Below are 18,160 nucleotides of genomic sequence, written 5' to 3'. Positions count from 1 at the left end.
CTCACATTCACACACACCAGTCTCTTTCTCTCACACACACCGTCACCTTATCAACCAGTCTCTCTCTCATGCACACACAGGCCTCCCACCCCATGCTCTCTCTCACATAATCAGGCTTCTTACTCCCATGCTTTCTCACATACCCAGATTTCTCACTTCCATGCTTTTTCTCTCTCTCACACTCACATACACATCAGTCATCTCTCTGAGCAGTCACTTTCATTGTCTCTCACATATACACACACACGAGCTCTCTGACCAGTTTCTCTCACTCACACACATGCTCTCAATCAAATGCATTCTCTCACTTACACACAGGCTGGCTGGCTGCTTCTCTCTCTCACTCACTCACTTCCTCTCCCCTCCCCCGCCCCCCAAGAACAAATAGTAGCTGCGGCAGCCGCCTCCTCCAGCCCCCGCAGGCCAAGAAAGAAGAATCCCATCGGCCGCGGGAGGCTCATGCTGCTGTCTCATTTCCCTATTATCAGCTGCTTCGATTGCTCGGGGGCCGATGCTGCTGTCGCCGCTGCGATTTTTTCATGCGGCACGGCTTTCTCCTTCCCGCGCACCGCACTGTGTATCCTTTCCTGTTCCGGGTCGGGGGGCGGGAAGAAGAAAAGGCCAGCCGCGGACGCCACAGCTTTTTTTTTTTTTTTTTTTTATTTTTGCACCGCTGCCGTTCCCGCTGGGCTTGAACTTGCCGATAGCCCGGCGGCAACGGCAGCAGGAAAGGAAGAGCAGCGGGAGAAACCAGGAGCACGCGACAGGGGGCGGGAGGAAGAAAAGGGCAGCCGCGGACGCCACAGCTTCCCTATAAGACGATACCCGGCGTATAAGACGACCCTCGACTTTTAAGAAGATTTTCAGGGGTTAAAAAGTCGTCTTATACGCCGGAAAATACGGTACATCTAATTGAAGGTTTCCTAGAAGCAATAAAAATGTCTTCAAGTGGAGCTGGCAGACCCAGATTGTTTAATAATTGCCTTTCAACCTCCAAGCTGTCAGGTGGAGGGATTGGTATATTGGATGAAGGAGGGACCCCACAGATGTGGGTGGTTCTCCAGTGGAATTGGTGGGCGAATGGATAGTTGCATGAGATATGGATACCAGGGCTGTCTTGGCCATGCCGGAGCTATGAGGATCATATCCGCTATGTCTTGGATGCATTTTTGAATCATTCAATATTAACGGGATAGGAGGGTAAGCGTAGAGCAAGCCCTCCATCCATGGGATGAGAAAGGCATCTGGAGCAAAAAGAAGTGAGCTCGGGTACATGGAGCAAAATACTTGTGTTTGATGGTTGTTCTCTGTGGCAAAGAGATCTATCATCAGGTTGCCCCAGCGTTGAAAGATTCTGGTTGCAACATCCCGATTTAAAGTCCATTCGTGTGGATGAAAAATCCTGCTGAGGCGATCCGCCGTGACCTTGTCTAAGCCTGGAATGTAAGTGGCTTGCATCGAAACTTCGTTTGCTATTGTCCACGACAGTATTCGAAGTGTTTCTCAACAAAGGATCCATGAACCTGACCCTCCTTCCTTGTTTATGTAGAACATGGCAACTTTGTTGTCTGTGTATACCATGAGATGTTTGCCCCGAACCTGAGGGAAGAAGGCCCTTTAGCCACACTTCGCCATATATGCAGCTATGAACCATCTACTAAGTATTAAAAAAAAACCATTTAATTTTACTTTGTTTATTGTCTTCCTCTGTCCTATCTTTCCGGCTACCTTAGCACCCAAGTTTACACCACCCTATTGACTAACTTTGCTTCTTGTTTATTGGTTTGTTAAAGTTATAACCCTATGTTCTCTGTAAACAGATGTGATATGGTAATAATCAAGAATGTCGGTATAGAAAAGAGTTAAATAAAATAAAGGTTTGAAGTGCCTTCCAAATGGCTCGAAGTGCCAGAAAGTTGATCTGGCGTGTGCTCTCCTGCACAGACCAGAGACCTTGAGTCTTCAGTTCGCTCAGATGAACTCCCCAGCCCCTTCTGGATGCATCAGTCGTGAGGGTGAGGTAACCGGAAGGGTGCTCCCATGGTCAAGTTGTTGGTGTTCTTCCACCATCGAATATCAGTGCACATTTGGGTGGTAAGTTGTATCTTGGTTGAGAGGGGCTGAAAGAATTGAGACCATTGATTCTTTAGTCCCCATTGTAGGCGGCGCATATGTAGTCTCGTGTAGGGAACCACATGGATAGCTGCCACCATATGACCCAGTAGCTGGAGGATTTGACGTGCCAAGGTATGTGATCGGTTGCACAGACGTCAAGCTAGTGAGGATAGAGTTTGAATTCAGTCCTGTGGGAGGTATGCTCTGTTGTGTTGTATCGATGAGCACTCCAATGAACTGTAGCGTTTGGGTCGGTTGGACTTTTCGTAATTGATTATGAAGTCCAATGTCTGAGGACAGTTGATTGTTTGGAACATTTGAGTTCGAAGAGTAGGCCGATCCGAGGCTACTAAAAGCCAGTCGTCCAGATAGGGAAAAATCTGGATCGACAGTTGTCTGAGGTGAGCCACCACCACCGCTAAACATTTTGTTAACACTCTTGGGGCTGAGGACAGGCCAAAAGGGTAGAACCTTATATTGATAGTGATTGCTCTGAGCTTGAAAGCAAAGGTATTGCCAGGAAGAAGGGTGCATGGGAATATGGGAGTATGCATTCTTCAAGTCTATGGAACATAGCCAGTCGTTGGGTTGTAAGAGAAAGAATAGTCTTGAGAGATGTCATCTTGAATTTTTCTTTCTGAATGTTTTTTGAGATTCCTTAAGTCTAAGATTGGTCGAAGACCTCCGGACTTTTTTGGAATGAGAAAATAAATAGGAGTAGAACCCCTGATTTTCCTGTGCCTTTGTAATTCTTTGAATGGATTTCTGGCTTTGTAGATTTTGTAACTGTTCTTGAAGGTACAGCGAGTGGGTTGATGGAGATCCAGGAGTGTTACAAAATGTATTTGATAGCCCTCCCTTATGATGTTCAGCATCCAAACATCCGACGTAATCGCTTCCCAATTGGTATAAAAAAGGTGAAGGCGACCTCCTATGTAAGGTGGTAGAGATGGCTCGGGATAGCTCAAAAAGATGAAGTGTTTTTGAGGAGGTGCTGGTGTTTGCTTTTGTGGCCTTTGTTGACGAGGTCGTCCACGGGACTGATGAGCCTGAGGTTGGTATCTTTGGTGGGAATAATTCTGTGATCGATAGTTATTGTATGGTTTGAAGGGTACCCTTGAGTAGGGCTTCTTCCTGACCGAAGGGTAAAACTTCCTGGACAAGGTATGGGGGTCAGTTGGAGATGTGAGTGATAGCACAGCAGTACTCTGTTCTTTAAGAAGAGTAAAGGTTTCCCCAAATTTTTCACAAAAAAAAAGATGGTCACCCAGGCACGGTATGTCCACTAACTTATCATGAACGTCCTCTCTAATTGCACTTGCTCTCAACCACGCCATCCATCTTGCCGCTATAGCCGTAGCCAAGGACCTTGCGGAAGACTCAAAGGACTCAGACAGACCGAAGTAGATGGCGAAGACATTCTTCCATGTCAGTAAAAGGTTGTGGTAGAGTATTTTCAGAGGTTAAACATGAGGGACGTAACCTCTGAAGACATTCAAATAAATACTGGATTACGTAAAACTGATGATGTTGAATTTTTGTTGCTAACATGGAAGAACGGTATACCTTACGGCCAAAGTCGTCCATAGACTTATGGTCTTTCCCTGGTGGTGAATTTTAATGTAGTTTTGACCTTTTTGCCTTTGATAGAGCAGATTCCACTGCTACTGAATTGTGTGGCAGCTGTATGGAATCATAAATTGTGGAATTACGCATACAGTACTTTAAGTCAGTTTTCCTTGATGAGGCTGCGACAGTAAAGGGTTTGTTCCACATTTTACAAAGCACTTATCTAGAACTGTATGTGGTGGTAGAGCTGTTGGTTCTGGAGGCATTTCAAATATTTTCAGTATTCCTAACACCTCTGACCTAGGATCATGGATCTTTCCCGTCTCGATATTTAAAAGAGAGCCCACTTTCTCGATGAACTTTGCATAGGGCAAGTCTTCGGGAGGGGAATAAGGTTCCAAAAGACCTTCTGGAGGATCAGATGGGAACCCTGGAGATGAACCAGGCAACGACGTCCAAGGTGAGTCTGGAGTATCTAATCGATCTGGAAATGGAGATGGTGCCAACAGCTGAGTTGGCGAAGGTTGAGAAGGCGCAAGCGGAGGCAGAGGATGTGCCATGTTTAGATCTTGGAAAAAAGTATTCAATGCCTGCGAAATTTGCAACATCACCTTAGATGCGATAGGTTGTGAAGGTCCTGGAAATTGATCTGTTCCTGAAGGCATTGCTGATATGAGCTCGTCTTGAGGCAGGCCTGAGTTATGGAGAAGCTGAGGGGATTGTGGTCTACTAAAAGAAGATCCATCATAATCCTCGCTAGATTTGGCAGTGTCATGGATGGAGACTAGTTCCACCTGTTGGTCAGAATCTGTTTCACAAGGTTTTGAAGATGTTACATGCTTAGTTTTTTGTGATTTTTTAAGATGTTCCTGACTTAGTAGCGAAGACTGCGTCAAGAGTGGTGTCAAGTGCGGACTTAAGAGGTTGAATCAATAGTTTTGCATGTTTTGAGTCATATTGCGTCGTGTGGTATCGGCACTGTGCGCTTAGATGCACCTTTGTGCGTCGATCCCTGAGCTGATGCTTTGCGCGCGTCATTGCGCGCACCATTGTGCACCGATGTGATGTGCGCGTAACTGTGCACCGAGGCCTCAGGCGCCGATAAGTTATGCGCCGATGCACCGTTCTGCTTCGGCCGATTTGATTTTTTGTTTCCCGACTTTTTTGGTGTCGAGGAGTGAGAGCGAATGGGTTTAGTAAACTGAAACCCGAGCGGCTCGAGGGGATTTTTGTGAAAGAGGAGTTGCAGCCTCATCTCCCTTCACTGGCTCTGATGGTATAACCGACCTGGCCAAGTTACCATCTAGCGAAGCAGGCCTTTTAGACTGCGTCTTCTTCAGTCTCTTCAACGGTCCCAGCGAAGACTGTATGGAGGATATCTTTAACCACGCCATTTTTTTCTGCGCGCTTCCTCTGGGCTCGGGGGGACATGCGACCACAATCCCAGCATGAGACTTTGTCATGTTCCGGTCCCAAGCATATGTAGCAGTAATTATGTCCATCTGTAATGGACAATTTTACCGCATTGGCAGTGCTTAAATCCAGATGGCTTAGGAGCCATCACTGCCTAAAGGATTGAAGAAAAAACAAAATTTGAGAAAAAAATCTCTGAGTCGAGGAGAAAAAAAACCCTGCATGCAGATTGCTTGTGGAAAAAAAAAAAAAGAGACTGAGGTAACCAGGCAATCGCGCGGGAAGCTCACCATTGCAGCCGTACACAGTTCAAAACTCTGTTCTAACTGAGAAAACTCTGCCTACTGACCAGTCGTGAGACGCTCCCAGACAGCATGGCTAATTCAGCCCTTCTATCGATGGGAAAAAACACAGATAATGTTGCCATATTCTCTGAAGGGCATTCTTCATATTACTGCATAAACCAGGGGGGATTAAGTTGAATACTATTAAATATAGCCACAGAATCAGTGGCTAAAAACAACCTAACCCACCTACTAGTCTTGCAGCCTTCCTTCTTTCCTCCAATTCCCATCCCACTTAAGTATAGAGCTCCCTCTCTCCTCCAGCCTTCTTTCCTATCAGGCCCACACCGGAACCCAAAAAAAAAAAAACCACCACTTCTTACTGCTCAGCTACTCTTTGGAAGCTCCATGTAATGCCTCTGGTTTCTCCTCTGAAATAAGAGTTTCCCAGGAACCTAACTCCACCATGGTGTTACTTCCTGTTGGCAGCAGCTATTCCATGCTGCTAAGACTCAGTTTCACTGCCTCCCTATTGTTCTTTAGCTGAGGTAAGATGGGAATACCCATTTTGTAGTCAGACGCCTGCTCCAGCCTCCAGGTTCTCACCAGCAATGTAAAACTCACTTAAGGTAAGTAGGCCAGAGTGTTTTTCAAACCCTAGTTAAGAACAGTCACATTCTTTATGGAGCTTCACTGTTGTTCATCTCCTCCCATCTAATATAGAGCATGTTACATTTCTAGATACCTAATAATAAAGCAGTGTTAGAAAATCCAAGGTGCCAAGATACCTGGTATCTAAATACCATTCCCTGAATTTTAATAGACGATGCATCAGCAAAGCCTTAGCTGTAGTGGCTGCTGACAGCAGAGCTAAGATGAAGTTGCCTGGGGACCTGCTGCTGATAAGGATATATTACTGAGCCACAAAGTAGACTGCCTAGAAGCAAGGGAAGGACAGACGAAACAACCCGAAAGGAGAAGAATAAAAGGAGCCAAAAAAGTAAATTTGCTTACCATAAACTGTTTTCCATAGATAGCAGGATGAATTAGCCATGCTTTCTGGGAGCACCCCCTGGCGGCTCTCGGTGGGAACATCTTCTAGCAGCAAATTTTTAAATTGCTGCATCACACCTGTGCAGTGCCGATTCCAAAGCATAATAGAAAGATAAAGGATTAGCAAGAAGGAAGAAGAAAGGAGTTAGAGTGCCCAGGGAGGTGGGTGGGGGACACATGGCTAATTCATCCTGCTATCTACAGAAAATACCGTTTACGGTAAGCAAATTTACTTTTTTCCGCAGATAAGCAAGGCTGAATTAGCTATGCTTTCTGGGAGTCCCCAACTGAAAGCTTCACAGGCAAGTAGGTATGTGTAGAGGGAGCAGAGTTAATGAAATTAGATCCTGGTGACCATCTGCTTGATTTACTGCATGAATATCACATGAGCTGTTCACCCAATTTTTTTTTTAATTTTTTTGCCGAGAAGCCTGTGTCACCGTGGACATCTCTATGAGTCAGTGCCTTGAGTTAAAACTGCATGGTCCATTAGGGCATCTGATTTAGTTTGTTGCTACAGGCAGTAGTGGGAAGTGAAAGTGTGTAAGGAAGACCATGTTGCTGCTTTGCAAATATCTTTGAGAGGAACTTGTTTCAAGTGGGCAATGGACGTCGCCACCGCCTACAACCAATTGGTTGTTTGTTATAACAAACTTTATGCATTGGGTCAACCAAGTAGACAGTGTACGTTTGGATACTGGTAGTCCGGTGGCATTCAGATTGTAAGAAAAAGATTTGTGACAGTCTGCCAAGGAAGTTGGTTCTCTGCTTGTAGTAAGCTAAAGCCCTCTTACAATCCAGCATATGCAACAGTAACTCAGGCATGTGGTTTTGGGAAGAAAATTGGTCGAGTGATTGTTTGGTTGAGGTGGAAGGCAGAGACTACCTTGGGGACAAAGGAAGGACAAGTTCGCAAGGAGACTCATGATAAAATTGGAGGAAAGGAGGGTAATGTTCTAGTGCCTGAAGTTCTCCAACTCATCTGGCTGTTATGATCACAATGAGGAAAATACCTTCCAGGTTAAAAATTAATTCCATTTTCCCTAATGGTTCGAAAGCTAGAAACAAGTGTTGCTAGGACAATATTGAGGTCCCATGAGACAGCAGGATGTGTTAAGAGGAGGTCTCAGACGTAAGGCACATCTCATAAAACGTGATATCAGAGGATGGTAGAAATGGAGTCATCCTTGCACGGGGAATGGTATGCTGAGATGGCACTCAAGTGTAACCTGATTGAGGAAACTGCAAGGCCAGAGGTAGTCAGTGAAGGTATGTCAGTAGTTGTTCAGGGAAAGAACAGAATGGGTCCAGGAATTCTGTTATGCACCAATGATAGTACCATGCCCATTTGCATAATTTTTCTCAAGGAAGGTTGTCTCGCAGCAATTAAAATCTCCTGTATGAACTGAGTGATGGTGAGGTGACTTAGTGCCTCCCTTTCAAATCTCCACGCTGTCAGGTGGAGGGAGTTCTGCATGGGATGCAATTTTCCTTGTTATGATAGAAGGCCCAGTTTGTTGTGGAGGGGAATGGGCAGTTGTAGGGAAGAGACTGATCAGGTAGGCGTACCATGGTTGACAGGGCCACGCTAGGGCAATGAGAATGAGGTCGGAGTTGTCCAAGATGCATTTCTGTAGCACTCATCCAATCAGTGGGATTGGAGGGAATGCCTAAAGAAGGCCGTTTGACCATTGCAGAAGGAAGGCGTCCTGGGCTAGTCTGTGACTGCTCCATTGTAGGCAACAGAATTGTGGTACTTTTGCATTGTTTTCTGTGGCAAAGAATTCCATTAGAGGCATGCCCCAGCAGTGGAAGATGCTGGCCATCACCTCGTCGTTGAGTTCCTATTCATGCGGATGGAAGAGTCGACAGCATCTGCTTCAGAGTTCTTCACACCTGAAATAAAGTCGCCTGTAGTTGAATTGAGTGCATTAGCGCCCATTTTAGGAGTAGGACCGATTCCTTGCAAAGGGTCCTGGAACCTGACCCTCCTTTATTTACATAGTACATGGCAACTTGGTTGTCTCTGTAAATCATGATTGATTTGTGTTAAAGAATCTTTGAGAAGGTATAGACTGCATATCGAATCGCATGAAGTTCCAGACTGATTTGCTAATTTCGTTCTGTCTTTGTCCATAAGCCCGGTGTCCTTAGGTTTAAGACACGGGCCCCTCAACCTGTCGTGGAGGCATCTGTAGTCAGATGCTTGGAGAAGAGACAGCTGAGGGGGGATATGATAAGAGATCTTTAAGATCATGAGAGGTCTTGAACGAGTAGATGTGACTTATTTACACTTTCGAATAATAGAAGGACTAGGGGGCATTCCATGAAGTTAGCAAGTAGCACATTTAAGACTAATCGGAGAAAGTTCTTTCACTCAACACACAAAGCTCTGGAATTTGTTGCCAGAGGATGTGGTTAGTGCAGTTAGTGTAGCTGGGTTCAAAAAAGGTTTGGATAAGTTCTTGGAGGAGAAGTCCATTAATGGCTATTAATCAATTATACTTAGGGAATAGCCACTGCTATTAATTGCATCAGTAGCATGGGTTCTTCTTAGTGTTTGGGTAATTGCCAGGTTCTTGTGGCCTGGTTTTGGCCTCTGTTGGAAACAGGATGCTGGGCTTGATGGACCCTTGGTCTGACCCAGCATGGCAATTTCTTATGTTCTTATGAGGAGGATGTCGGAATGGTACACCTGAGTGCAGAGTCATTGGCTGTAGCCAGTGTCGATCATGGAATGGGTTAGGACTATCTTTTGGGACATATGGTGATAGAATTGAGACCACTGGGATTTCAAGCCCCACTGGAGGCATCACATGTGCAGCCGAGTGTGAGGTATCACATAAGCGGACGCTGCCATGTGACCCAATAGCGTCAGTATTTGATGCTCTGTTGGGTGTTGCAGATTGCTTATTGATGTGGCTAAGGATTGAAAAATGAGGATCCTTTGCTCTGGAGGAAGGCTTTGGATAGTTGGGTATTGATCAGAGTTCCTATGAACTGAATTGTTTGTGATGGTTCCAGGTGAGACTTCTCGTAACTGATTAAGAAGCCCAGATTCTCTAGGAAGGAGAGGACTTAGTAGTTGTGTGCGATGCGCCATGTAGAGAGAAAGTTCCAGAGCACTGAGCTCCAACCAATGCATGCCCAACATCGACTTGATGCACGACACAAAGTCCTTGTCGAGCCCGGTACTGACGCAACCACAAAGCGACCCATGTACCATGGTGAGTCAGGTAATAAACCAACATACCAGATGCAAACAAATAAATGATGAACTGCTCTTTCTTAAATATCTCCCGGATAGAAGACCTGATGCTGCAGCATTTTGGTGACTATCACCCCTATACCATTCTTATTGATTAATTTCACAGGAGTCACTTGCTATGCAGCAAAAATGGCAGTCACCGCCGTTACAGAATTGAATCTGTAAACTGAAACAGTTTAATGAATCTTGGGGTAATTTTCCATGAGTCCTGGGGGAAATGTGCTATGGCAGTGCCCCTTTCCTTGGGCCTCCATGCAACACAAATAGCCTATATTTTCCTGAAGAGGTTGATTACCTTCACATATCAACACATCTCTCCCATCCAGGAGGTGTAGCTTCTTGTTCCCCTGAGTATCTCCCTTGTCTCAAAAGGCCAGGATGCTCTCTTTAGAGGCTCAAAGGGTGGCCTCACTAGAGTGTTAAGGACCAAATTAAAGGTCCCACTGCAGGATGAATGGCCTGGACAAAGGACAGACTCACTTAACCCCTTTCAGGTAGCATCAAAATCTGGGTGCATAGAAACTTATTTCTCCTTCAACGTCACCCTATAACAGGAAATAGCAGTAACCTGCTGTTATAAATCTGCTCCCCAGAGGGGTGGAGTTAGCAATCTGTTGTAAATCTCTTCCAGGAGAGGGAAGAGTTAGCCATCTGATGTAAATCTGCTCCCCAGAGGGGTGGAGTTAGCAATCTGTTATCGATCTCCTCCAGGAGAGGGAGGCGTTAACAATCTGTTATCAATCTGCTGCTAGGAGGAGTGATCTGTAATAAATCACCCCGCCAAGGGGAGGAGTTGGCAATCTGTTATAAATCCGCTAGAGAGCTGGCAACCAGTTATGGATCACTCCGCCAAAGGAGAGGAGCTTAACAATTGTAATACTCCGTAGGCAGAGTTAATGATCTGTGGTGAGTTGGCCTCCCACAGAGTGGCAGTCTGGATACATATGCTGGATACATAACCAGTAGTAGATGATACACTCACAATTGTAGATATCTGTAATGGCTTCTATGCAACAAAGTCTTCAGTATATTCAGGAACAGGAGCCGTAGGCGTGTGCTGGTTCCTATATGCAGTCTGGAATGAAAACTCACAATATCTGTGTATGAGATGGCTTCTGGAATAGAAGAGAGTCTTTGGAACATAGGCCCTCGTGCAGCGAGTACCGGTTCCTATCTGTAATAGAACTCAGTGTTCACATCTGCGATCGCTTCCAGGTAGTAAGGAGTCTTCTGAGCATTCAGGGACGTAGGCCCTCGAGGAGCGAGTACCGGATCCAGTTTTAGCAATCTGAAATCAAGAAAAGAGAGCGAGGCCCCCAAGGAGCGGGTACCCCTTGGTAAGTTTGTGAAGGCAGAGCAGTGGAGAAAGAATTCCCCTTGCTAACTTGATTCGTAGTTGCAAGCAAAGACCTTTTAAGTTGGAAGCAGATGACGTCACTACGGGGGGACGCCCCCAAAGTTCGCACCCTTACCGGTACAAACTCTGGAGCGTGCACACACGCGCGCCCTTACATCATCAGGAACATGGCGGATCCGCAGCGTCAGGCCAGTCCGGGGATTCCAGGAAGAACGGCGAGGAGAAGCAGCATCTGTCAGTCAGACCCGAAAGGAGTCGCCACTAAGGTAGAAATGGTGGAGCGAGGGTGAGAACAGGCACAAACGCAACATCTGCTCCTTCAGGGATCCAAGGGCTAGAGCCTCTGCAGGAAATGCAAAACAGATGTTCCTCCTCTCCCCATCTTTTGCTCTTTTACCCCTCCCCTCCTTATTCCCTCTGCACTCAATTCTTCCATATTGCATATGAAAGAACTCCCTGTTCTGCTCTTTATTTCCCACAAAACTCTTTTGCTGTTCCCTTCCCATTAATCCACTTGCCAGCAAGTTCTTCTCACTCCTCCTTAGCTAACTGCCCTCCTCTGTAGGCTTGCTGCACTCATTTCCTTCAACGATTCCCATCTCTCATCAGCATATTAGGCTTCCCTTCATTGGCAGGCTCAGCTCACCTTTCAAATTTGTGATTCCCCCTCCTCCAAACTGATCACTTCCCTGCACTGCAGGCCCTGACAGCAGACACTTTTTTCCCTGGAACTGCTCCTACCTCTCCACTCTCAGCAGCACTTTGGCATTCAGATTCCAAGCAGAGCCAGCCCCACTCATGCTGCAAAGTCCACATAAGACAACACACCTGCATATCCTGAGCTCTAGCAGCTTAGCAAGCAGCATATCCCCAGCTTCAGGGCCACCGCTGCATGTGGTGCTTCCTGTTCTCAATTTGAAAACCCCAGAGATAACTGCTGTTTCATTTGGATATAACAGGGGAATTTTTTTTTTCTGAGGAGAATGTTCACCTCAATTCAAGCCCTGACCACAGTCCCTTTCAATAATGGATCTACCCATTTTTAAGAAACATTTTAAGGCTATGATATCACATGCCACCACAATCTGCTCCCTCTTCTACAATCCTTCCTATAAAATGAAAGTTTGCTTACCATACAGTTGTCTCTGTAGCTAGCAGGATGAGTTAGCCATGATTTGTGGTGGCGCCCTCTGATGGCACTGGATGGAGTTCTACCAGGCATGTGCACAAGTTCCTGCGTGAGCATCTCTGCAGCTCCTCAGTCTATTCCAAAAGCATTTGAGTATATCCTGAGCCTGCTATCCAAGGGGGGAGAGTGGGCATCTCCCCCCTTGGGGGGAGATGCCCACTCTCCTGCCCACTCCTGCTATCTATAGAAAACATCATTTATGGTAAAAAAAAATTGCTTTTCTTCATCGATGAGCAGGGTTGAATTAGCCATGATCTGTGAGGAGTCCCAAGCTAAGGGTTGTAGTGCAGCAATACTTTCAAAACAATCTGGACTCCACCGTGGAGAGCAAACTACTTGGAAGCAGTAAGAGCAAGCACAGCTTGACCTTCAAACTGTCAGCAGATGCAAGGCAATCCAGACAGTAGTGCACAGTGAACGTGTGCACCAAGGACCAAATAGCTGCCTTGCAGATATCCTCTATCGACAATTCCTTTAAATAGGCAATGGAGGATGCAGTAGCTTGAACTTGATTGGCCCATACCAGTCTGGTGAGTTACAGTTCAGCTGAAGTGTAACAGTGTTTAATGCAACTTGTAATCCAGTTGGACAGCATATGTTTTGACACAGGAGTACCTGGTCTATTTGGATCTGGGTTTGTAACAGACAAGTGCTCTTTTACAATCCAGTATGTGTTAACAGTTTTTCCCTCATTTGTGTGAGATTTTGGGAAGGAAGTGGGTAGTGTTACCAACTGGTTTAAATGGAAAGCCGAAACCACTGTTGGTAGGAAATTAGGATGTGGTCGAAGTACAACCTTGTGGTAAAACTGCAAATATGGGGAATGGAAAACCAATGCCTAGAACTCACTCACCTAGCACAGCAGAAGAGACTGCTACTAGAGAGAGTACTTTCCAGGACAAGTACTTCATCCAAGCTGATTCTAGCAGCTCAAATGGGGTTCTCGTTAGAGCAGGGGTCGGGAACCTTTTTGGCTGAGAGAGCCATGAACGCCACATATTTTAAAATGTAATTCCGTGAGAGCCATACTAACTACAACCCCCTACTCTCCTGACGCCCCCAAAACCTGCCAAATTAATTTACTACAACCCCCCATCCTCCTAACCCCCCCCCCCCAAGACCTGCCAAAAGTCCCTGGTGATCCAGCGGGGGTCCAGGAATCGCAGACAAATCTTTAATAAAAAAGTAAAAATCTAACAAAACTCCCCACCCTCCTGACGCCCCCCAAGACCTCCAAAATTAATTTACTACAACCCCCCACCCTCCTGACGCCCCCCAAGACCTCCAAAATTAATTTACTACAACCCCCACCCTCCTGACCCCCCAAGACCTGCCAAAAGTCCCTGGTGGTCCAGCGGGGGTCCGGGAGCGATCTCCTGGACTTGGGCTGTCGGCTGCCAGTAGTCAAAATGGCGCCGACGGCCCTTTGCCCTCACTATGTCACTGGGGTCGACCAATGGCGGCGGTAGCCCCTGTGACATTGCCCTTACTATGTATGGTATGCACTAGTGCATGAACTCCGGTATATAAAAGCCTTTAAATAAATAAATAAATAAATTGACTACTGGCAGCCGACAGCCCAAGTCCAGGAGATCGCTCCCGGACTGCTCCTGGACCCCCGCTGGACCACCAGGGACTTTTGGCAGGTCTTGGGGGGCGTCAGGAGGGTGGGGGATTGTTAGATTTTTACTTTTTTATTAAAGATTTGTCTGCGAGCCAGATGCAGCCATCAAAAGAGCCATATCTGGCTCCCGAGCCATAGGTTCCTGACCCCTGCGTTAGAGAGTCAAGAACCACTTTAATATCCCAAGGTACAGGAGGCTTTTTTACCAGTGGCTTAAGGTGTCCAAATGCAACGAGCACGCAATATCCCATTTTATCCCACTTCAGGTCGATTTCTGGACACTCAATATACACATAATAGCGAGGGGCAAAACCAAGTTGGAGCATGTGTATTGTGCATGTACCTTATGTCCCCAGGTTTTTCGTGTTTTTATATCAAGCCCTTACATTATACCTTTATTCTTAAACACCACGTGCAGTAGGTGTTTAAAAATAGAGATAGGAACCATACAGGACTTTTTTTTTTTAATTTCTCCTGAGCCCTTGACTTGCAGACTGATTTAAAAACCAGCTCTGGGGCTAGAGTTAAATATGTCTTGTTAAAAAATGTACATTTGACACCCAGCGATTTTCTGCAGAGGGTAATAACTAATGGCCTCATCTAGATAGATTTTTCATGGATGAATGCTATCAGGTATGCGTTTGTTTGGGCACACTAATCCCCTTATTGCATCGGGTGCTAGTCTAATGCATCCAAAAGCACATAAACCTGTGCACTAGGCCAAGCACACTATTGAATCTCCCCCCCTGTGTCAAAAAGACTTGCCCAAACATTGTAAAAGCTAACCTTTTTTGAGTGGGGAGGGAAGAAAAAAATATTACCATAATAGCATTATAAGAGAAACAAAATACATAAATTAATCAGTTAAATTGCAAAGAAGGGCATTCCAAGAGATTTTGACTTAGAGCCAATGTGAATATTATAATTTAAGTTACACTTTATGACTTATCAGCCGCCTTCGACACAGTGAACCACTCAATTCTCGTGGATTGGCTAGCTGACATAGGCATCAAGGGTACCGCTCTTAGTTGGTTCAAATCATTCCTTAACAACAGGTTCTACAAGGTCAAAATCAAAGAATCCCACCAGGTTAGCTCCACCTTAGGAGTCCCTCAAGGTTCCTCTCTCTCCCCCCAACCCTCTTCAACATTTACCTTCTCCCGCTCTGCCAGCTCCTTACAAATCTCAAGTTAACTCACTACATATACGCTGATGAGGTGCAAATACTCATCCCGATTATGGATTCTCTCCCTAAAACCCTCTGCTTCTGGAATAACTGCCTTCAATCTATCAACCAACTTCTCACAAGCCTCAACTCAGTCCTTAACACCAATAAGACAGAACTCCTCCTCATTTCCCAGGGCGACAACAATCTCACCGTTCAACCAAACTGCTCCCCCCATGTGAGAAACCTTGGAGTCATCATGGATGACCAACTTAACCTAACGAAATTTGTTAACACCACAAAGGATTGTTTTTTCAAATTACAAGTCCTAAAAAGGCTGAGACCCCTCCTACACTTCCAAGATTACTGCACAGTTCTTCAATCCATCATCTTTTCAAAAATAGACTACTGCAACTCGCTTCTTCTCGGTCTCCCAACAAACACCATCAAACCCCTGCAGATGTTGCAGAACGCTACAGCTAGGATTCTGACCAGGACCAACAAAAGAGCACATTACACCTATCCTGCGGAGCCTTCATTGGCTTCCAATCAAATTTAGAATTCAGTACAAAGTCCTAATGACTATACACAAAGCCATGCACAATCTCACTCCGCTTGATCTAAATATCCCTCTCCGTCCCCACAAACCCTCTAGACCGGTTAGATCTGCTTATAGAGACACTCTCTACGCCCCCCCCCCCCCCTGCCAAATCCTCTAAGGAAACGAGCACTTTCCACAGCTGGCCCTCCTCAATGGAATGCTCTCCCGCCAGATCTCCGGCAAGAACGATGCCAGACAACCATCAAAAAAAAAAAAAAAAAGACTCAAAATGTTTTATCAAGCTTTTCCTTAATTCAGATGATCCATCCATCTCTCCCTCTAACAATGGGACTAGTTTTTTAGTTAGCTTTTCGTTCTCTGAACAAGGCATGTAGATGTAGTGTATTTGGATTTTCAGAAGGCGTTTGACAAAGTCCCTCATGAGAGACTTCTACGAAAACTAAGAAGTCATGGGATAGGAGGCGATGGACTTTTGTGGATTACAAACTGGTTAAAAGACAGGAAACAGAGTAGGATTAAATGGTCAATTTTCTCAGTAGAAAAGGGTAAACCGTGGAGTGCCTCAGGGATCTGTACTTGGACCGGTGCTTTTCAATCTATTAGATAAATGAGGCTTGACCGACATGCCGCAAATGCGCAGTAGAGAGCAGCTCTACTGTGCATGTGCGGGCGAACACGTCGATCAGAGCAGAGCGTCAGCTCTTTGAAAACATGGTGGCGGCAAGGAGCGGTGGCGAGCGCAAGAGAGGGAGGGACCTCCCCCGGAGATCTTCCGTTTGTGCCATTCGAAGGGGTTGTGAATGAGCTGAGAGAGAGGGAGTGACCGAGGGGGGGGGGGGGAAGGAAATGGACCGAAAAAAATTTTTTTTTAATGTAGCCCGTTGTTACAGGCTTAACGGCTAGTATATATATAAGTGATCTGGAAAGGAATAAGAGTAAGGTTATCAAATTTGCGAATGATACAAAATTATTCAGAGTAGTTAAATCACAAGCAGACTGTGATACATTACAGAAGGACCTTGTAAGACTGGAAGATTGGGCATCCAAATGGCAGATGAAATTTAATGTGGACAAGTGCAAGGTGTTGCATATAGGGAAAAATAATCCTTGCTGTAGTTACACGATGTTAGGTTCCATATTAGGAGCTACTACCCAGGAAAAAGATCTAGGCATCATAGTGGACAATACTTTAAAATCGTCGGCTCAGTGTGCTGCAGCAGTCAAAAAAGCAAATAGAATGTTAGGAATTATTAGGAAGGGAATGGTGAATAAAACGGAAGATATCATAATGCCTCTATATCGCTCCATGGTGAGACCGCACCTTGAATACTGATTACAATTCTGGTCGTCGCATCTCAAAAAAGATATAGTTGCGATGGAGAAGGTACAGAGAAGGGCAACCAAAATGATAAAGGGGATGGAACAGCTCCCCTATGAGGAAAGGCTGAAGAGGTTAGGGCTGTTCAGCTTGGAGGAAGAGACGGCTGAGGGGGGATATGATAGAGGTCTTTAAGATCATGAGAGGTCTTGAACGAGTAGATGTGACTCGGTTATTTACACTTTCGAATACTAGAAGGACTAGGGGGCATTCCATGAAGTTAGCAAGTAGCATATTTAAGACTAATCTGAGAAAATTCTTTTTCACTCAACGCACAATAAAGCTCTAGAATTTGTTGCCAGAGGATGTGGTTAGTGCAGTTAGTGTAGCTGGGTTCAAAAAAGGTTTGGATAAGTTCTTGGAGGAGAAGTCTATTAATGGCTATTAATCAATTATACCTAGGGAATAGCCACTGCTATTAATTGCATTAGTAGCATGGGTTCTTCTTAGTGTTTGGGTAATTGCCAGGTTCTTGTGGCCTGGTTTTGGCCTCTGTTGGAAACAGGATGCTGGGCTTGATGGACCCTTGGTCTGACCCAGCATGGCAATTTCTTATGTTCTTATAACTTTGCAGGCAGGTTATGCATCTTTCTACCACCCATGTTAGTAAATTTGTCTTCATCCTTTGGCTTGTCGTCTCCACCTTTAATCCATCCCCCGGGTAATTTACCCATTGGTCCATTCTCACCCAGTTTCATAAGTTTTTTCCTTCTAGACATTTTCTAGCAAAGTTAGTTTTGATCCCCTGTTATGTATCCTGGAAATGTGATACTGTGCGTTTTTAGTTTCTTGCTCTCATGAAGAGCTTAGTATTTATTTGTAACTTTGATCCCAGTTACCTGTATCCCTTGTTTGATATAATGCATTCGTTTGCTTTTATCATTTCATTGTAAACCGATGTGATATGTAATTTTGCACATGAATGTCTGTATATAAAAGTTCCAAATAAATAATCACACTCAGTTTACTCAATCATGGACAGATTGAAAACACTGAACTGCAAGTCAGAAGAACATGTGAAAAAAAAAGGCTGAATTTCTTGTCAGCTACCAGCTGTTGAGTAAACCTTGTCCAGAGTGGCAACACTGCCCCTTGTTTTTAAAATTTTCATCTCTTAAACGTTACCTAAAGTTAAAGTATCAAAATTGTGATACCCAACAAGCCACCTATCCCATTCCACTAC

The 18,160-nt window shown here is 45.2% G+C and overlaps 1 protein-coding gene across 2 annotated transcripts in view; it reads right to left on the bottom strand.

Annotated features, from left to right (window-relative positions):
• The window catches only part of MARCH7 (membrane associated ring-CH-type finger 7), a 136,192-nt gene that overhangs the window by 116,874 nt on the left and 1,158 nt on the right, over positions 1–18,160 (bottom strand). The window lies entirely within an intron of this gene.

This window comes from Rhinatrema bivittatum, chromosome 6 (genome assembly GCF_901001135.1).
Source record: "Rhinatrema bivittatum chromosome 6, aRhiBiv1.1, whole genome shotgun sequence".
Classification (NCBI taxonomy): domain Eukaryota; kingdom Metazoa; phylum Chordata; class Amphibia; order Gymnophiona; family Rhinatrematidae; genus Rhinatrema; species Rhinatrema bivittatum.
This window is presented reverse-complemented; position numbering and strand designations above follow the sequence as displayed.